This window comes from Lissotriton vulgaris, chromosome 2_1, assembly GCF_964263255.1.
Source record: "Lissotriton vulgaris chromosome 2_1, aLisVul1.2, whole genome shotgun sequence".
NCBI lineage: Eukaryota > Metazoa > Chordata > Amphibia > Caudata > Salamandridae > Lissotriton > Lissotriton vulgaris.
The window spans coordinates 1,151,057,054-1,151,079,288 of NC_141687.1; the positions used below are offsets into that span (position 1 = coordinate 1,151,057,054).

At 45.0% G+C, this 22,235-nt stretch overlaps 1 protein-coding gene across 1 annotated transcript in view; it reads left to right on the forward strand.

Moving 5' to 3' along the window:
* Positions 1 to 22,235, forward strand: part of HIVEP3 (HIVEP zinc finger 3) — a 2,131,558-nt gene that overhangs the window by 1,669,129 nt on the left and 440,194 nt on the right. The gene's annotated exons all lie outside the window — the stretch shown is intronic.

A 22,235-nucleotide genomic window follows, 5' to 3' on the forward strand; every position in this document is an offset into this window, starting at 1 on the left:
AACTCCGCTAATTATGCTGGTGAACAAAATGTGCACCCTCCTTACAAGAGAAAGATGGGTATCCCTTAGTCAAAGGCCTTCCTTTTCTTGGAATGGAGGAGGGAAAAATGGTCCAGCGTCCTCTTAGGCCCGTGGTTGACCGAGTCTAACGAGAATCCTTCTACTGAACTTGCCGGTTCGTGGGAGGTGCAGGCGCAGGTCTGGGAAGCACGTGCTGGGTGTTCAGTACCTCAAAGCCGCCTCAGTTCTAGTCGCAAAGCGTATTGCACCCCCGTGAGCTAAAGGAAACAAGCCCTTGCGCCAGCCGGGGCATGGCGTCGAATTCCTTCGAAGGCTTCTGTCCAACTCAATCCCTTCGAGGCCTAGAAACTCCCTTCCAAACACGTGTAGAGCACAGAAGGTTCCCTTTCTCTGTCGAGCAATTCCAGACTAGAGTCCCAGACGCCCCCTGCTCTAGCATAACTAATTCGAAAAGCTGCAAACTTGTCTTTTCTCTGTCACAATTTTTTTTAAAGTCATGCTGGCTGCTTGAAAAACCATATCCGCGAGTGTGATTTAAATGACTGGGTTACCGTCCAATGCTGCCTTGTAATGCTGCCTGTTTTTTTAAAATTACTCAGCATGCGCTGTTTTAAGCCTTGTTTATAGTTCCGTAGTTTTAGTTGAACTGTGTGTCGCTAATATATATGTCTGTTTTCAGATTATTCTGTGGTGATATGAGACATTAGTAACTCAGTACAAAATTCAATGGTAGCATTCAGGCATGCTTTCCCTCACTACCATGGCGTAGGAAGGTCAGGTGGTACCTGGTGCAGAAAATTTCTTGTCACCCCCGACTTGAGAAAAAGGAAAAACATGTGTTTAAAACGCATATTTTTGCCATTTTGTCACCCCTCAGTGATAATACTTGTCCCTCCCGGGCTTGACAAAATGGCTTGTCACCCCATCTGTGATGACACCCAGGGCGATCCGCACCCCCCCCCCCTTCCTACGCCACTGCCTCACTCAGTGGCGTAACAGAAACTTGAGGGGAGCCCCCTGCAAAGTACTTGGAGGGGCCCCCTTCCAGACTTACTAAAGAACTCTCAAGCCATGCTACTGAGCTGCGCGGACCCCTGGAGCTCGGGGCCCCCTGCACTCCGGGGGCTGCGTGTGCCTTTGTTACACCACTGCCCTCACTCTCATACGCTCCCTACATCTGTCGAAGCAAACCAGCAGTTAGATTATTACATTTTATAATCCTAACTGACTCAGAGAACATGGTAGAAATTCGAGTTTAGTATGCCTGAACTCAGAATGAAAAAAGACATCGTTTAGTGAAGTTGGTTTTAACATTCTGTGTTTGAAAAAAAACACTTTTAGAAAGTAGGTATTTTCTTGTCTAACTGTCCAGGTCTGCCTCTACTATGTTGTGTATTCCTTGTCTGGAGTTTGAGTGACAGGGCTGGGGATTCCAGGAGACAGTGGCGAATAGAGAGATCTGCATCTAGATCGGAGGAAGGAGTTGCACCTAGGACCTTAATAGGACTGTGCCTGCCCCCACCAGTGCTGTCTCCACCCCACCCCCTGTTCCGCAAGAAGCTGAAGACCTGGTTCTTTGTATAGGCACCTTAGTTTGCCACAAACCTACACACCTGCCCAAGCGCCTGGATACCCTCTTGGGTGATCAGTGCGCTATATAAATCTGCATAACATAACATTCACAAAATACATACAGGTGTTCCTTGTGCTAGTGATGGTCTCCCTGAGAGACGAGGATTCATGCACCTAAAATCTCACTTAGGTACAATGATTTTGGCCAAAAAAGGCAAGGCCCAATATTATGCACCAGCATTATGCCTCCGCACCTGGGTTGGGAAAACTTTGCGCTACAGATAAAAGGGCATACTACTTAGCGTACTGGAGTTGCATCTGCGATTAAAGTCTCCTAGGCTGTCAAAATGGTTACATAGTAGTTCTTCCATTCTCAAAGAAATAAAACTGACCACCACCCAACAACTTGCAGTCAGCCGCACAAGCAAAGTGTTGATAATTTTGCCCCATCATATCAAAAACACTTGCTACCAAAATATTTATCTTACATTGATATTTCCCCACCAAATTTTCATCTTGTTTTACATTTTGAAATTCAGCCAGACTCTTCTCATGTTCTGTACGACTCCGATCATGAACTATCCTGGCTCCAATCTTTTTATATATCCGTGGTCACGTCATGTCTTCGAGGCATCTCTCAATAACTTTGGAAATATTTAGGGGTGATATGGTCGCTATTTCGGTGGAGATTTTTCAGATGTACATTTTTGCTGTCTTGTGTTTCTTGAGTTGAAGTTTACAAACGATTTCATTAAATAACATTAAAGGATATTTTGTAGTATTTTAAAGGCAGTTTTATGTGATGCTGACAGGGGTATCTGAAGCTTTTGTGCGAACCAAATGAAAAGTTCACATAGGGCTCACTTGTAGTGTTAAGAAAGAAAGTGAGCTCTCTGAATGAAAAATCCAGTTTTCCTTCCCCAGGAGCCATGAGCATCTGGCACTGCCTAGAGGGTTGGCTTCATTAAATGCTTACAGCTGACTGGTGTCAAAAGACTTACAGTGGGCTTAGAGCCAGCCCAGTGCTTACCATTGGCTGGCTTTCTTGTCACTCTCATTTGCTTGGTTCTCATTTGATGGCTTTCTTTCCTCTTCCTATGTTTGTTTATTGTTCTTTACCATCATTTTAATTGGATGACCCGCTTACTTCCACTACTCTCATTCATGGTATTACTTTTTTCTTCCAGCACTGCATGACCGTGCATGCATTTTCTTGTCCTCTCTCCCCGGGCTGTTATTCTCTCAAACCTCACTTGCACGAACGAGCTCCTTGTTATTTCCCTACTCGGACCCTGGCTTATCTATTGTTTTCCCTAACACTCTGGCTTATTTATTCCTCTCCCTACTCTTAGTTCATCCACTGCTTTCCCTGATCCTTCTTAATTTTCTTTATTTGTTTATTTCCGCCAGTCTCAAGCTCCTCAGTTGATCAAAGCCCACTCCTTTTCCTCTGCATTAACATTTTCTCTACATACTATGCCACTTGCTTTTTTGTTCCTCTTCACCACCCCAATTGTGGTCTTTGAGCAACATTTTATTTCAGTTCTCATATTTTTGGAGGCCTTATCAGGTGTCATTTTTTGCGTGGCTGCTCTGTTTTTTGTGAAGCACTTTTACACATGTGTATATGTCATTTCGCAATTTTTTTTAATGTATCTTTGCCAAAGCTGCAAAATATCATCAAAAAACTTTGGCAAAGCCAATTGGTCAAAAGGCAAGACATCCTGGCTTAGCAAATGCTTCTTTTTTTGATACACATATTGTCTAGGAGTGTGTGTCCTTCAGATGCACAGAGCCAAGGGCAAAGGGCCCAGGGCCCCCTCTCCACCTTCTTTGTGATAGGCCTAAATATTGTTGGCTGTCTGGGTTCAATAAAGCACCCTTTCACATACTGGATCTAGCCATAGGTTCCCCAAATGAAATGCCTATTTACTGGCTTCACTCTCTACCTAGGAGCGTGGGTTTTCTCCTGTCAGTCACTTTGAGTAACCACCTAGATACTGCCTCACTGTTGGTTACACTCAGGGCTTACATTGTACCAGTGGCACTCATTTCAGGGGACATGAACACATTTTTCATCATCACACTTTGGTCCGCAGCAAGATAGAAAAAAGGCAGAAAAGTGAAAAATAAGAAGAAGCTATAGAAAAACAGAAAAATAATAGTAAAGGTATGGATGAAAAAGAACCTGTAAGAGTGAAATAAAAAGACTGGGGGTCATATTATCAAGGAACGGCGATAATTATTGCTGGCCGCGTTTAGCGCAAATTTTCTTATCCTTGGAATTTGTCACCATGCTAGCGCTGTATTAACAACGCATAGCGCAATGGCGATACATTTTCCAGCGATAGCAGAGGAAATGGGCCAACATCGCTGAAAAACCAGCGATGTTGCATGAAAATTGGCGATAACCTTGCTGATAAGACCGTGTGGTCGTATCACCTTAATCCACCCCTATGTAATGTACTCATAAGTCATGATTTTTACAGACGTTAGAAAGCAGTGTTAATGCTGAGTTAGCGCGAATATGATTATCGCTTCGCCTGACGGGGCTTCGTTGTAAATATCGCGATGCCCCATTAGCGAGATTATTCAATTATGTTTTGTGAGGCATGCCTCCTTTGCATCTCATTAACTATGCGATGCAAGGCGTGCCGTAAACAGGCGCTAGCGGGTCCTTGTAAATAATGCGATAAAATTATTGCAGTTTTTCGCCCGAAAACGGAGGCTAAAGCGGCAAAAATTGTATTGCCAGTCATTGATAATATGCCCCTGGAAGTCTAGGGAGGTAGAAGAGAGAGAGAGCCATGAGGTGGAATCAATACTAATCAGCCTTAGTAAAATCAAATGGCCCAGCACAACAATTTGGTTACCATATGATAAACCTCAGTTCAAAATAAAGAACATAATAAAGGAATCTCTTCTGAACAAACATAATAGATCTGTCATTATGTTAATCAATTGAATTGACATTTTTATTTTTTTCATACAGTAACAAAATTGTGGTGATTGGCCATTTTATTTTGCAAATGTTCAAGGATTTTTTTCCTGTAAGGAAGGCAAAGTGGGCTGGTATTACGGGTCTGTGCACTACTTTGAACGGGAAACAGTTGGAACACCGCAGTCTAAACCACAAGTGTTCTGACTCCGCAAGCCCTACCAAGCATGCCTTAACCACGCATATGCTTTAACCATGCATGTGTGTGTGGCTAAGGCATATGCGCGGTCTAGCTGCGGAATGGACGGATGGAAGCAGGGAGAGGTGAGGTAAGTGGGGCTGGGTCGGGGTACTTTTGTGGGCTGGGGGTCGGGTTGTTTTGTGGGCTGTGCTGTGGGTCGGGGTTGTTTTGTGGGCTGAGGGTTGGGTCGGGTGGATGTGGGCTGAGGGTGGGTCGGGTTTAGTTTTATGGGTTGGGTGGGTCAGGGTAGTTTTATAGGCTGGGGGTCAGGGTAGTTCTCTGGGCTGGGGGAGTGTTGGGGGTACTTTAGTGGGCTGGGAGTTGGGTCCCTGTAGTTTTGGGGGTTGGGTCGGGATAGTTTTCTGGGCTGGGGGTTGAGGGCTAGTCTTCACGGCTGGGGGGGTAGGAGGTAGTTTTCAGGGCTACTGTTTGGGGCTAGTTTTCAGGGCTGAGGTGAGGCTAGTTTTTAGGGCTGGGGTGGGGCACGTTTTCAGGGCTGGGGTGAGGCACGTTTCCAGGGCTGCTGGTCAGGGGTAGTCTTCAGGGCTGGGGGGTCAGAGTAGTTTTTAGGGCTGGGGGAGTGTTGGGTAGGTTTTCTTAATTAGCGGTTAGGGTATTAGGCCTCAGGACAGGGGGGAATGGGTAGTCGGGGTAGTTTTTAGGGCTTAGTGGAGAGCAGCACAGTTTTTAGAGCTGGGTCAGGGCTGAGCAGGGTTAGGTTAAGGGACAGAGTTAAGGGACAGGGTTTTAGGTATCAGGACAGGGGGAGGGCATGCATGGGGGTTGGGAGTGGGTAGGCTATTAGCACCTCAGGGTGGGAAGGGGCAGGAAATTGTACGTTAGGGCGATGGAGATGGGTGTAGCAAACTTAGCCATGCATGCCCGCTTACCATACATGCCTTTACCACGAAAATACGTCGTAAAGGCATGCGTGGGAGAGGAATGAGTGGTTAATACGCAGTCGTTATTCAGACCGCGTTGTTTAGGGATGTGGGGTTGGGGAATTTGTGGTTGCATCATACAACCCTTTTAACTATTGTTAATTCTACCTCATTAAAGTGTCAGCCTCTCTGTATAATAAAAGTATTCACTAATCGGCCTTAGTATTAGGAAGCCCTAGTGATGGGTTTCTAAGATTTTTTTAAATGTATTATTAATGTATTTATTTCTTTATTTTCAAATTGCACCCTGTGCAACAAGGACATCCCTCATCATCTGACAACCTACCTTTTTTGCTTAGCTTGTCTTCAATGCAATGCTGGTTTCTTCCATACAGCCCACCTCCAATGCACACACCTCATCTTAAGCAGTGGTTGCCACCACTGCACAACCTATCTCTTAGTTCAAGGCTGTCCAACGTTGATCCACTAGAGCTAGATCTGACTATATAAATGATTCCCATGTAAGTTCATTGTACATAAATTATTTGTATACTCAGAAAATTTGGCATGGATCTGGCCTCTTGGTATTATGATAGATCCTACATTCATTGTATTCCCTTGCTAAAATCTGACTGTGCTACCTTGCCACACCAACAATATGGTCCAAAAAGTCATCGCTATTGAAAACTATAATTAAAAGCACCATGCCATACCAGTGGCGGCTGCTCCAGAACGGGGATGGTGAGGGGTGAAAAAAAAAAAACGTACCTGTCAATATCGCCCTCCACCTCTCTTATGTCCTCAGTCTCTGCACTGGCAGCACCAGAAGCACCCAGGCTCCCAGACTGACCCAGCCAATCACGACGCTGCATCAGCAGCATCATGATTGGTCTGAGCGGCCTGTTTGTCTGCTCCGGCAGTGCTTGGGAGCCTGCCTTACATGTTCACCACTGGGCTGTGCAACGCAGCCAGTTAAAGAACATGCCTGCACGGTCCAGCCAAACTGTCATACGTACTTAGAGAGTGAAAACCGTTCCTCCTCTCTCTTATGGTGGCAAGCCCAGCCCAGCCCTGCCATGCCCTAACCTAACCTGGCTATAAGTCACACAGAAAAACAAAATGATAATGTCTTGTTTTAATCATTTTATTTTATTTTTTTTGACCTGCTCAAAGAGCAGTGGGTCGACGTTCCTCTGACTTAGCGGAGAAGCCGCCACTGCGCCATACATTGCCCACAAAATGCATAACAAGACCCCGATCAGGATTTTAAATAAAAACTCAAAGCCCAAGAAAAATTGCTATGAGCTGCTTCGGCGAAACGCTTCACTGTGGCGATACGAGTGAGCGGATACAGGATTTTAATATTTGTAAAATGTTTTTGCATCTTTGCAATGCTTGTGTATTCTATTTATCTGCAAGATCAGATGTTTAGCCTCAAAGTCAGGCTCACCTGTTTCTTCAAATTTCGCGAATTCAGACCTTGCCATTTGCAGCAGTAGTATGTCGGGCAATGCAACTGAATCCTCAGTCCTTTTTTGCTTCTCAAATGCCTGTGCCTATAAAAAAACTCCCCAGCTCTCTACTGGATAGACTCCTTTTTTTGTTGTTGAAATTTTATATAGGCAAACTCGACCCAAAGTTATTGGAGAACTTTACATGAGCACCAGTTATGTTATGCAAGAACAAATTCCTTTTTGGTAGGCAATGGGGAGATTACGTGATTTGCCCAGGATCATAGGATGTTGAGCAGACGCAGATACTCGAGCCTGGTTTCCCAGTTCCAAAGTCAGCAGCTCTGGCAGTTACGCCACATCCGCTCCACTGCTTGTAGCTGTCCCTGTGTGTTTTGAAACGTGTCGGGTGAAAATAACCCTTTACATCCTCTACCGCCCTCTCGCCGCGAGGCTCAGTCTGTCCTCTTTCTGGATTGCATTTCTCATGTTTTCTTTTTGACACACCCTCCTGGGTTTTCAACCTGAATTGCTTTGGCATCAATTTCTCAGCACCTTAAAGGTTAATGTCCCTATCAACATGCCTTCTCATTCAGCCACTCCCACCCCTTATCTCTTCTGCAGGCGTTACACCTCACTCCTGTTAGCACTGCAGAGTGCTGCCGTCATTCCTGCCCTATGCTTTTATGATATCTCATGTCTTTTCAAAAGAAATCATAATCAAGCTGTTACTTTGCTGTGAGAGCTGGACCCATGCCAAAGGTTCAGGATAACCACACATATAAATGCATATATATTACTGAGAATGTCACAGAGCTCTTCAGTCACAGTCAGATCAGACTTTTCAGGCATTGTTTTTAGGTTTGGCCCCATTCAATGCATATGCATTCAGTTTTACAATGGGGTTCATCCTATTTGGAATTGGCATGGCAAGTTCTCTACAGCTCTGCCAGGCGAAAAGGGTATGAAAAAAGTGTATGTTCCAATTTTAATTCCCATAGCAAACTTTGCTCACTGAGACAGAAACGCCACTGAACAGATTTATATCACATTTGTCATGAAACTAGAACTTTACTCAAGGGAGCGCTTTTGCCTGATTTGATGTAAATCCATTCATGAGTGTTCAAGAAATGTGTGTGTAAAAACATTTAGAGGTGTGCTTGAAAGTGTTTGAGTGCTAAAAATATATTGACTGCTAGTCTTTGAAGGTCGGAGAACGCTGGGCTGCTGACTGCGGTTACGGTTCTAAATTCTTTTAAAAAATCGATTCTGATTACACATGGGAGCTTTTTCTCCTATTGTCCATCGCGAGTCCATGGTCCCGAAGACCTCTGATTAGCTGATGACAGTTTGGAGGCAAGTGCTGTGGCCACCATTACAAGACTCGAAGTCTCAGGCCTCAGGTCCTGAAAAATAAAGCTCAAGGAGCCATAAGGCAGCAGGGGAAGGATCTCTGGGCCCCATGGCTCACGTATTGGATCCTAAAAGGCTTCACCCTTAATTAAAAGTAACCTAATGCAGGGTTTTCTGACCATATGGCAGGATTCACAAGCCACATGAAAGGGTTTGCAGACCTTAATCCTGCCCGAGACCACGAAATCTGCATTGAAGTCCATGAACACCAAGTAAGGGTTTATGGAAGGGTGATCATCATACTGTGGGGTTCGATGACATGTTACGGGGTCCAGGGACCCTCAAGAGCCCCAGCTTGGATCCACGAACCTGTGTGGGTTTACAACCACAAATTGTGGTCCTTGAAACCAGCCTCTGCTTGGTCACACATTGCTGTGAACTGCAAACTTTGGCTACTTGTAGTGGATATGTTGCAGTGTCTGGCCGTAGACTTTGGGTTGGCTAAAACCCTACAGCCACCATCTATTTTGCAAGGCCAACGAAGAAGCGGGTATTGAGTCCCCATAGCGGATTAGACTCTCAGAGCCTAGCCATAACCCTTCAGTCATTCCCTGATGCACATGACCCAAATTCATCCCAATAAGTGAAAATACCTAAAAGCACAACATGATTAAATAACACCACATTCTAAAATCAGCAAATAATCCTACTGTTGTGTTCTCTTTCATGATGTTAATGGTATTATGATTTGTAATCTCATCTGTAAACTTATTTACATTTTTTATTGCATTAGGTACGTAAGGGTAGGGTCATGAGCATTGCATTTGTTGAGCGAGTTATGGTTTTTGTGGTTGTTGTACAAGGTATGGATTGCAGTGTTAACGGTAACTTGTGAATTTTGTGGTTTTAACTGTGTTTTTAGGTGAATTTGGTGATTATGTGTATTTGTAGACCCAGCATTTAACAGTGGTTCTGATTAGAAAGATAGATAAATACAAGCTAATACATTTGTTAATGCTGTGTGAGTGAAAGTAAGTGTGATAAATTCACCTCATTTACAGAAATGAAGTAGTATAGACACCACAGTATCAGTGATCTGTAAAGGACAGCAGTCTCAACAACTCACCACATGTACAAAAACCGAGGAAGAAACATAAATGGCAAATTGGGGCGGTTGACTCAAATAGGTGTAGGGTCTTCAGAGACTTGATGTCCAGTGGGAATCTCTAAGTTATTAGAGAGAAGGGGAAAATTCGTGCTTTAGGTTGCTTTAGTAATAATTGTGTTTGGAACTCTCTTTAGAGGGAGGAGTTAGTTTTCCAAGACCTTTGATCTCTTGTTTGGAATTGCTTGGTGGTCCTCTCTCTATTATTGATGAGGTGTTCAAGCAAAACAGTGTTTGTGCTTTAACGTTGTCTTTTGCATCCTGAGATGATTTATTTTTTTACACATAATTTGGTATTGAGAGTTGAGTAAATCCCAGGCCAGCTTCAGAGTCACATTGTTTCTTTTGGAAGCGAATTCAGTTGGATCAGGACTTGGGAAATGTGGTCAAAATATTTGGTACCTTAGATGAGTTTTGCCCCCGTATAAAGGGAGACTTCCAGGAGAACAAGATGTAGTTTGAGGTATGCATGTGACTGCAAGGGTTTGCCATAGTCCAGTCTCAGGATGACTAGGGCAATGACAAATTGTTTCAAGTCGTCTGTAGGTATGAAATGTTTAAGTGCATATACAAATGTATTTGGAAAGTGCACTTGCTTTGCCATGTTGTTGATGTGTGTTTGAAGACTGAGATACATTTCCCCATGGAAACCCTGGGATTTAGCAGATTCAATGAAGGAGGCGTACAGCCCATAATGTTGAGGGCCTTAAATCATCATTGTACCAGAGTTGAACAACTGGGAGGAGAAATACGTTTGAATTCCATTTTGAAAGGGTTTAGGTAAGATGATGGTGGGTCGCCCAGTATTTTGTTTTGCCCAAGACTTGAGCAGGGAATTCAGGGGCTTATTTACAAGCTCCTTGCGCCGCCCATGCATCACTTTTAACGGCTACACTGAGGGGCTTGTTAAATAAACCCATCAGTGTCTTTTGAGGAGGATACGTTCAGAAACAGCTATACATCTCACTTACAACCAGTAGAAGACTTTTAAACTTTTTTTTCTAGAAAGACACCCAAGGGGTTCCATCTAAAGATTGTATAGGGTGGACCAGAGTACAGATCCACGTGGGACTTCTTGTTTGAGTGTTGTACCCTTTGAAGGAGGGTTCAAGATTTGTATTGGTTGAGAACACCATATTAGCATAACTCCTCTAAAACTCACGCTTTTATCTCATATGTTTAGAAGTGTTGGATGGTTTACGGAGCCGGTCAGAGTCAATCGGGTCAAAGAGAGTGACAAGGCAGAAATCACCTACTTCTAGGTGGTTATGGTGTGCATTGTCCGCTTTTTGATGCGTTGCGATCTCACTGCTGCAATGAGGCCGGAAGACAGATTGGAACACATCTAGCAGATTATTGTCAGCAACTAAATGTTTTAGTTGGCTTTCATTGTAACTACATACACATGTACATAGAGAGAGGTTGGCAGACTTTAAGCTTCATAAAAATCTGTCCATCTAAAGACAAGGAGCTATCCAGAGTTCTTAGCTAGTGTTTTGTAGGGGTGGGTGAAACTCGCATTATTTCAGTGTAGCATCATCATCAAAGTACTTTTTTCGATTTGTAAAACCATAAAAGTACAACAGACAGTACAGGCAAACAAACATATTGTAAGTGACAAGTACAAACAAATTATAAATATTAGAATCTAAAAATTCATAAATCTCTAATTCAGTGGTGCCTAATCGGAATTGAGAATTGGGAATTCGGCCGGATTAGGCTTCATTTAATGAGAAGAGTAATTCTGCTTTTAGCGCTATTTCTTAGTGCAAAAATGCCTCCCTGTGCCCAAAATGGGAGCGAGAATGCATTTTGTTCTAAGAAATAGCGCTAAATGCAACAAAAGAACATGTATATGTGGTGCAAGCAGCCACTCGTGCTAGCTAAATGTGCTCTTGAGGTAGGATTTTCCCCCAAGTTACTCCCAGCATTTAGCACTATTTTCTTAAGGCAAAATACCCCCTCACATCCAAAATAGGCGCAAGAATGCATTTTGTGCTATGAAACAGCACTCAATGTGGTCTTGGGGTAGGATTATTCTACCAACTTACTCTCAGCAATTAGCGCTATTTGATTAGCACAGAATGCACCCTTGAATCTAAAATGGACACAAGGATCCATTTTGCACCAAGAAATAATGCTAAATGCAGTAGAACACAAATAGCGAGTGAAAGCGACCACTCGTTCTCAATAAATGTGCGGCAGGATTTTTCGCCCTCATATTACTCATAATAAGGAGAGCAGGGGTTATTGTGTAATTATTGGTAATTCCAAGCCAAAGAGTAACACAGAATTACTGAAATTGCTCTGATTACTCCGGCGTAATTGAAATTACACCCAGGCCTAGTATATTACATACACAATGGATTCGACCTTCATCATGCTTCACAAAACAGTAAGTGCAAAGTGCTTAATGTTTGTGATGTTTGCTGATGATGAATGCTAGAATTTATTTTTCATCATCAAACTGTGACCCAAAGCAAAAGAGATTAAGGCAGTAAGAAGGAGAAAGAGCAGGATCAAAAACCGTGGCAAGGAGTTAAAGCAGGGATGAAAACAGTGGTGGCTCCTCTGCTAAGATGGAGGAGCGTCGCCCCATTGCTTTTAGCAGTGAAAATAAAGGAAATATATAGTGATAATAACTTGTTATCATTTCATTTGTTCCTGCTGCGGCAGCTTGGTGGGGCGGGGCAGGGCAGGGCTGCTCTCATAGCAGGGGGAGGAGCGATAGGCACTCTGTAAAATGCGCATGAATGTTTGGCTGGCTGGCTCGGGCCAGCCAAACAGTCATGCGCACTTTGCATTACAGCCTGGGCAGAGAACATACCCAGGCTCCCATTTCCTGGCTGAGCACCAAAAAATGGCACTCAGACCAATCACAAAGCTGCTTTGCAATATTGTGATTGGCTTAGGGGCCAATCACTCGCTGCACCCTTCCCCTCACCATATGTATGTGTCTAGAGAGCTGCACTAAGCTTCTCTAGCTGTACAGAGACTCCCTCTGTCATCTGTATATATAGTGATACCCTTGGCCTTTATATATACATAGATACATGGGCAAACTGTGTTCCCCTGCTCACAATTGGTGTGAGGTCTCTAAGATGATGCAGTGTTTTCCTTTTGAGTATTAGTAAGGTGTTAAGATTGCTCACAAAGTGCAGAGAATTCTATATATAGAATGTCAGAAACAGTCATAAATGTACTCCCATATATTTAGTCTTCTTTTGAGGTGTTTAACTTTTTTGCAATTGGCCAGATATTCTAGTAGTGCTCCGCCATTGATGTGGTTGAAGTATATCTGTAGCAGCTCGGATATGATTTTGGAAATTCAAAGTTTCCTGCAGTGCAAGCTATTACTAGTGCTTTCACGCACTGCTAGAAAGAGGCATTTGTACTAAACCCCTTGGCTGCGGGGCCAATTCACCCGCTGTGCTGGGGGGCGCGCACAGCGCCCCGGTGCTCATGACGAGCTCAGCTCGTCATGAGCCACGTTTCTCGTGTGCTCATGACGAGCTCAGCTCGTCATGACCACGCCCGTTCCTTAGAACGCCCAGCACAGCAGGGGAATTAGCCCCGCGACTGAGCGTTTTAACGGTCATGACGAGCACACGAGAACCGTGGCTCAAGACGCTCGTCATGAGCTTGGGAGGGGTTAAAACTATTTTTCTGTCCCTAGGGAAAATGTCTTTTCCCTGTAAGAAGCCCTTCCCATTTTCCATTCTAGAGACACATATATTGTTATTCCTACCCTTAACAGGGGTAATTCGACAGTATATAGAAAAGGAAAGTGCCTGAAAACTTTCTGAATGCCTACAATCTCATAGATTTGTAGGGGTTTGTCTGCTTTTCTTGAACTTCCCTCCCACCAGAACATCCACTTGACCACTGTGAGTAGCCTAACATAACATTGTGCCTCATTGTTGTTATTGTATGTGTGAACATATCGGTATCTTACATTTTGTGAAACAATACAAATGCTCAATTTAGGTTCTTAAATAGCTTTGAGAATTGAGAGTTTGGTTCTTTCTATCTGTTCTGGATGGCTTTGTCTGCAGGGCAGCGTAGGAGAAAGTGTCTCTCAGTTTATGCATCTCCGAGGTCACCGAGTGCGCAGGTTTTATCCTCTCTGGGTTTGTGGTTTTATCTGTGTGGGCCAGTCGCTATTTCTGGCCTGTGGTCGCTGCATTTGGGGAGCGTTTATCTCTGCTTTGGGTTTGTGACCACAGTGAGGTATTCTATAAGTTTTAGCTTCCTTTTCACTGATGTGTGACATTGCAGCTTGTTGTGCTGCCCCGTGTGCCTCCCTGTATATCATCCATTGCTTTTTATTGGTCCTTTTCCAAGTCCCTGGGCAATCCCCTCCTGCTTGCGTTTTCCAATTTTAGGTACTTGTCGGTTTAGGCTACAGAGCGATTCTGAGAGTCTAAGGCAGTATTCTTGTTCCTGTCTGAGAGTTTATATTTTGGTCTTAACCCCTTCCATGCTGATGACGGCCGGGAGCCGTCATGGCACACAGTGCTCGTGTGCTTATGACGGCTCCCGGCTGTCATGACTGCACCTGCGATCGGAATGGGCTGCACAGGCGCAGAATCGCGGCCGCGCCCAAGGGGTTAAAAGCATGGTATGAGACTGACCTAGGGGAAATTTTCTTGATGTGCAAATATCGTTTAAAAATTATAAGGGGAGGTGCCCCAGATAAACTCTGTACAGATGAATTGTTCAGTGAGTATTCGTACATGTTCCGAACTGTTTGTAGAGATGGAGTGCGTGGTTTTTCTGTGGGCTTATGTTTTTGCTGTGTGCCCTCCTATTCCACTCATTGGAATTGGGAAGATGTCGTCGTTTTTAGCATTCCTTTTTATTGTGGTGATAAAAACCAGTCACAGTTCCTTTGTGATGGAGAAAGCACTGTGGAGCTTCTCTGTTTTTTATTTGCAGGTTTACATTTTCAGATGTACTTATTCTGGGTCCCAGCTAAGTCTGGCGGTGATGTAGCCTGTGCTGTACTCAGCCTCTGTGCCGAAAAGAAAGAATATGAGTGTTGTTTTCTCCTTTTTGAGTTTTTCTGGACTTTCTAGTATTTTTAGGTATACCATCAGGGTCAATGGAACGCAGTAATTTTGTAGTAGATTTAATACTTGTTAGATCTCTTTTGTCAAAACTGGAATTACTAACTCATGTGCATATGCATTTCATTTGTGAGACTTTCATAATAAGACCTGGGCAACGAGGTCAAGTTTTTGATCTAGAGTTTGAACAAGGATACTTTGTGCTGGCCCCTTTAAAACTATTTCTGCTTAAAGGTCCTACTTTCTATGTGGCTTACCTTTATCTTACAGCTGGTTGAGGTATTCATATATTTCAGTATGGCATGTATCCCCCTGTTCTAGGCTCCCTTAATTTGATGGGTAGTTCCTGGTACCCAATAGAATCAAATGCTATTCTGAAAGTAGCAAGGCAAGCAAATATTTTTACTCCATTTTTGTTGAATAGAGTCTGCAAGGTAAACATATGGTCTTGGTAGGAAATCTACTTGGCTTGAAGTTATTGTTAGGAGTTTGCACATTCTTTGTACAGCCTTTCATAAGGCTGCACAGAAGTCTGCTTATATAGCTGTTCAAACATATCGTAGGTGCTTCAGTGATTTTATTGATGATGATGTTGTCTTGTGTGATGCTACTAATGATGTCACTGATGGTGCCATAAGTGATGGCATCTTTAATATCACCAGTGCTTAATTTGAGCCAGTGGTTTCCGGTGCTCGGCACCAGAACTTAATTGCCAACACCAGCACTTATGACAGTCTGCCACATGGTGATGCCTTTTGTCCAAGTTAAAGATGAGCACACAACAGTTTTTAGTCTGAATTGCCACTCTTGTAGGAGGGTGATGGTCAGTAGCTGTGTTGTTACTGTCATTGGCAGAGCTGGCAGGGGCATTGGGTGGGGAAAGCTGCAGTGGTCTGTCGAGGAGGAGGGCCCGACACTTCTCTTTTTACAAATTAGGTGCTGAATGTCACAGTACAGTTTATTTTCATAACCCCTCTGACTTCACCAACACCCTAACTACTTACACATTTTAGATGTATTCCTCCAAACCTTGTCTTGTTAGCTGTGTAAACAAAGCAGTGTGTCTGATGGGCAAGTGACGTGGTTTGGATTAATACAAATCAACCACACACTTACTGTCTTTTATTAAATCACCAGCCATGGCCCGTGCAGGTAAGGGCGGTGGGGCTGGGTGGGGGAGATTTTCAATGGACGATGCCAAGGGAAATTAATTAATTATTTAATTTTCCCTCATCATCGTCCCTCGAAATCCCCCCCACCCAACCCCACTGCTCTTACCTGCACGGGCTGTGGCTGTAAATCACTGATAAAAGACAAAACACTGCAGAAAAGAGAAAATAAGCTTTCTTATCCCACACCTCATGGATCTGGAACGACATCCCCTCTCAGATCAGAACAGCAGCAAACCCAATATTACATGGAGAAACTGACAACTCACCTCTTCAAGGAACACTACTCCAGATAGGCTGACTGCTCAACCCTTCGCTGTCCCCTTCCCAACAATGTATCCCTACTGGTGCTTGTCCCTTTACTGTCCTCTGTGTCTAGCAAGCAGGGTCGGACTGGCCGTAGCGGGCACCGGGCAATCCCCTGGTGCACTGCACGGGTGGGGGGCCGGTTTGGGGCCCTTGGGGGCTGTTTTTGTTACAGGGCCGTTTTTGCAGCATGCAACCCCCCGGGGGGAGGGGGGCGACCGAGCACTTTGCCAGGGCTGGTTTTGGTTCCCAGACCGGCCCTGCTAGCAAGCAAGGTTTGCGCTTTAGGAATACCAAAACATATGTCTATATATGAGTGTGGGTTTGTTTTTCATAGCAGCATGTATGTTTGCATGTGCCTGTATATATGCGTGTGTGTGTTTGTGTGTCGCAAAGAAGTTCAGGGCTTACTCAGTGGTGTAGCTAGTCCTACTGCCACCCTGGGTGGAAACTAAGTTTGCCCTCCGGTTTAGGTAAGAGCAGGGGGTGGCTGACGGACGACTTCTTCTGGTGGGGAGGGGGAGGTGTGGGAGGGGGGGGGGAGTCTGGTGGCCGACGGACGACTTGGGGCCAGGGGGATGGGAAGTTGACAGAAACAACTTGCTCCTCTCTGCCTCCCCAAAAACAGTGCTTCCCTGGGTGGACTTGATACTCTGAATCACATTTCTAGTACACAAAGTGTGTCATTATCCTTAACATATAGAAGTGAAAATGTGAAAAATGTATTAGGCGTGGTTTGGGCATCAACACAAGCATTAAACTAATTTTAACTATATAATGCCCTACTTAAGCCATTGCGTGGAGAGGCTCTGCCTGCATTTGAAAAGAACAGAATGTTTCCTGCGTAAATGAACGGAAAAGGTCTTGAATGCTTGACAACATTTTGGTGAGAATTGTCTTTAGCACTGTCTTGGTCTTGTTCCAGGAGATCTCTTTGCTTACCTTTTGTCCACAAGGATATTTGGGCCCATTATGGGCCTTATAACGAAGCCGGTCAGACGACTGTCCGACTCACATTGTTTCAGGAGTGAAACCGCCTGACAATTAGTCGGCGGGTCCACTCCCGATAATACGATGTAACTTCAACCATGGCGTTTGGAAACATAGCCTTTACCATTGCGGCTTGTGCTGCGGCCTGGTAAAGGGCATAGCACAAGCTTCAATGGTAAAGGGTATATTACTAAACATCTATGCACCTTGTGCTAGGCACCCTGTGCATAGATGTTTTGGGGCCACATGTGTCTCCCCCAGGCCACACAGTGGAGGCCAATAGGGGACGGGGTCCTGCTAGGAGCCTCCAAAGTCACTTTCCGATAGCCTTTCCATGTCAGAAAGGCCAAAATGGAAAAGCTGTCTGAAAGGGACATCCTAATCCATGAGGCAGTGCCTCCACAGGCACCGTCTCCATTGCAGGGATTTGGCCTCCGACTGACACCCCATCGGTTGGTCCTTCCGATGACATTGCTCTTACCGCCGGCATCGCAGTGCCTAATTTGAACCGGTGGTTTCCGGTGCTCGGCACCGGCACTTAATTGTTAGAACCGGGACTTATGATAGTCTGCTACATGGTGACGCTGTTGTTTTCATTTAGAGATGAGAAGAACCAACAGTTGTTTATTTATGCGATATACATTAAAAATGACTAATACCTGCCACCCAAGCCATTCATATAGCTTTGGGGGCCTGAATTAGTCTGAACTCTCACACTTGCAGGAGTGTGATTGTCAGTAGTTGAATTGGTAGTCATTGGCAGGGCTGGCAGGGGCAAGAGGTTGTGAAAGTTGCTGTGGCCTTCTGGCGAGGGCCCTGGTACTTATTTGTTTACAAATTAAGCACTGCGGCATTGTAATTCGGCGGTAGAACCTATGTTGTGGATGTCGGATGGACCCCCACCTCCGGCCAGTTGGTGGCAGTCCAACCCACATCCTAATAAGGCCCTAAGTGTCCATGCCTGCTGAGGGACTTTGATCCAAGATGATTGGTTACTTGGTAGCTGACAAAATCCTCCATGCTGGAGGGCACTGACCTGCTGTCTAGAGCCTTGTGCTAAGGAGCGTGAGTAGGGGACCTGAAAAGTGCAAGGGAGGGTTCCTTAGAGAGACTGCTACTTAAAAGAACCAGAGATAGCAGCTCGGGGAGGGGTGAACTGCAGAAAATAGCCAGTAAGAGTAGCTTGGAAACACTGCTAAATGGACTTGGTGTAGTGGAACTGGGTTTAAAGGACACTTGCAATTGTATGGAGGATTTTTTTAAACTTCAGTGGACGTTTGAACTTATTCTATATATAAAATTGCAATCTTCTAACCATAGAGACACTCTCCCATCAATTAGACATTTGAGCCTAGCCCAGCCAGCTGAACTCACATCATGAAGGAGCAATTAGAAGTCTAAGATGCACAGCTTTACGTCAAGCCTTGATTCTTTTAGCTGCCTACCCCATGATTTAACCCCCAAACTAGACCCCTGTGCTAGTTTTATTCAACGATTAAGCCTGCCTTGTCAGAGCTTCCCCACATCCAATCAACTTTGTTCTAGCGATTCCGTTGTTGTGGTATGCCTCTGTTCTTCAATTCCTCTCAAGCAAACTATCCCTTTTGCCTCTTTCAGGCAGAGTTCTGTGGATGTGTTGTGCATCTTTGAACCAGCTTCTCACACTGTCTCGACAGGGCAGGTAGCATAGTTTGACTGGAGGATTTGAATTTAATCTCTACTTGAAACTGAACTCTTGGTTGATGTGGGTGCTGGGACGAAAAAGTCCTATTCATGGTAGCAGATGTGCACCCCTGCCAGGAGTGCCCAACTGTACTGATGTCTGGATCCCTAATGCTGATTTTTGCTGTCATGGATGAACAAGAACCGAGTGTGCGCCATGCATAAGCCTGTCTCACGTACTGTGGTCTTGTTGGACCGGGAGAGGTGCCCAAACTCAACCCTCATAGTGCTGGAAGGCAACCGCCTTCACCAGGAATCAAGCAGCATAAGTGTGGTGGTGACGGCATACCATGTAGTGGTCATTAGCAGTGAACAGGTCATTTTAACCTGTGTTACTGGAAGGAGGTATACAGGTTCATTCGCTTTTTAAAGTTCCACTGATGTGTGCTAAACTCACCCTTGGCCTACATCAGGTAGGTGTGATGTGCTGAGAGTGCATGAGGGGTCTATCTGTGCTGGATCTATGTGTGCCTGGTAAGGGCACAATACAAGGATAGTGCAGTACTAAGCAGTGGGTGCATGGTGTATGCATGTGCTGGTTGTATCTGTGCCTGTGAATGGTACAGTACCTAAAGAATGTAGTGCTGTACAGTGAATCCAGGATAAATGCATGTGAAGGTTGTATGTGGGCCTTTGCGTGGTGCAATACAAACATGTATACAGTGCTGGGCAGTTCACGTATATTGAATACAAGTGCCGGATGTACGTGTGCCTCTGAAGGGCACAGTACATGGAGGATACTGTACAGTGCAGTGTGTGTATACTGTATACGTGCACTGGGTGTATGTGTGCTTATGAATGGTACATACACATGGAGGGCCCTGGGTTCCATTTTGGGAGACCCAGTCCTGCATGGTGAAACATGGAGTAGAGGTATAGATATCCCTCCAAATCAGATTTGTGGATTGCTGAATTCCTGTAAAGTGGGTGGGACACACACTGGGGAGGGGAGGACCAGCCTCCCCTGAACACTTCAAAGGGTCCGCTTTAATTCAGTGAAAGGTCACAAGCAAGGGGCCTGGGCACATTTCAGGAAGGAGATGGAGTTGATAAGAGAAAAATAAAGAGCAGGGCTGGGAGCCCTTGAGGCACATATCACTGTGGCTGACATCCAGGTGTGAAATCTAGTCACTCCTTTTAACCTTTGCTGTGGGATTATCAGCTTCGGAGACACCCCAGCTGTGACAGGGTGGAACACCAACATAAATTTACAAAGACTCAGACCCTAAATCACATTTAGTGTCTGGAAATAGACTATAAGAAGGGGAGGTTGAGACCCCAAAAACTGTCATCTGCCAAGCAGCCAGAAGGTCTGTGTGAGCAGTGAAAGCTCTACAAGACGTGTGCCTGTGACCAGGACTGGGGGACAAGGTCTGCTAGTCTCCCTGCTGGGTGAGGGGACATCACTAAGGGAATCCAAGAACACCTGCCCTGTAGCCTGGTGCACCAGAGCCTTTCTGCTTGGCAAGACCAGTGTGCCCTGTGAGTAAGAGGAGAGCGTTGAAGGGGGCAAAGTTCAGTCTGGAGACCTGTTGATGGGACTCCCTGTGTGGGGTCTGATGCACCAATCCGGTCGTTGCCCCTGTGCAGGGCTGGGTCAGCACCCATCATATGCCGGAAGAGGGCCACTGTGAAGATAGCCGTGTGAAAGTCTGTCATGTGGTAGGGCTAGAGCCTTGTGCTGTAGCCGTGCTGCAACCCTGTATGCTAGGTAGGGCTGCCATGGTAAAGGCTGCCATGCAGTAAGAGCTGAAGCCATGTATGGTAGCAGTGCAGCCACCCCATACGCAAAGACCGATAGAGCCAAAGGGCCAAAGCCTTGTCCATCAGTGGTGCCAGTGACCCCGTAGGGCAGGAGGGGCCATCATGGATAACTCCGCAATGTTGACCAGGCCAGAGCCTGTGGACAGCGAGTGGTGAGACACTATGTTGGAGGAGGTCACTGGAAGCACCATGACTACGACTGAGGATGAGCACTGTCACCCAATCATGGGACCAAGAGCAGAATTGGCGCACCCCATTGATGGGGCACACTCCAGTATTCCGAATGCTTCCCTCCTGCCAGAGTGGGTAAGACTTATTTTGGGCCCAACAACCTCTGGGAAACTTGCTGCTACATTGAGTGTGTGTGCTATAACCACAATCGATAATGCGAGGAGTGAGTGGGACATGGAATCTCTAGAGAGCCATTAGAGCCCCGACCTCCTTGGAAGACTGTGTAAATGTTTGCGAGTATCGTATTCTTCCTTTGTAACTCACTTTTTCGTAAAAGTGAGTGTTTGGCTGGACAATGATTTATTGCTTCTGCTACATGCCTTTTGAATTGTGAGCCCGTGTTCACTCCCCTACATCCAACTTCTCACCCTCCCCCCCTTCCAGAAGGCGCCTTGGACTGCTTACCATGCATGCCACTGACAATCAAGTGCAGAAGGCGTACTAGGCCCAGTTGCTCAGGATCCATAGTAGACGGGGCCCTGGGATATCAGGAGTAAAAGTCCTCAATCCCACGGTTGGGCCCAGTAACCCCTGCTTGCCCCATGGCCCTCTGAAAGGGGTTCTGAAAATGGGCTATCGTGGACCCATTTTATTTTTGATTAATGTTGATACTTGTACAATTTCCATTTTATGTCATGTTTCTCTTTTTTTCTAGAGCTTGACTTGACGTGTCTGATTAAATATGTATAAATCATATTTAAATATGTATGAATACGTTTGTTGCGAACTTTAAGTGATTTATACTTTAACTGCTTTGACTTTAGGACACCTGGTATACCCCTAGAGCGTACATTTTATTTGAATAAGCCCACTCTTGTTGAGCTAAATATTAGAACAAAATTAAGGTTAACTCTGGGCCAAATGGTTTGGTTTGGGCCACATCGGAAATCGCTCACAGGGATGTATGACGTTGCAATGCATACTTTTACCACGCATGCCATTACAACGCGGTTTTTACATCGCAAACCTTTACAACGCATAGTGCTTTGGGGTGCTGGATAGTGAAAAGTTTAATTTACTATACCAACTCCAGTCCCCGTGGACACTTGGGAAGGTGTTGGATAGTAAATTACACTTATTCCCTATCCTAGAGCGCTCCCCAGCGCAATGCGTTGTAATGGTTTGCGTTGTAATGACTGCATTGTAATGGTGGTGCGTTGTAAAAGTTTTGTTGTAAATGTTTTTCACCCGCTCACAGGTACGTGATAGTTCTACCTCTCGGCACCTCCATTGTTCAAGGTTCTAATTGGTCGAAACCCCAAGCGAGCGTGCTAGGAATTTTAATTTTTTCAATTGATGATTCCTACGGTTATTGAGACTCAAGAAAATACTTGTTTTGGTGCGTGGTCAGGCTTACCGCTG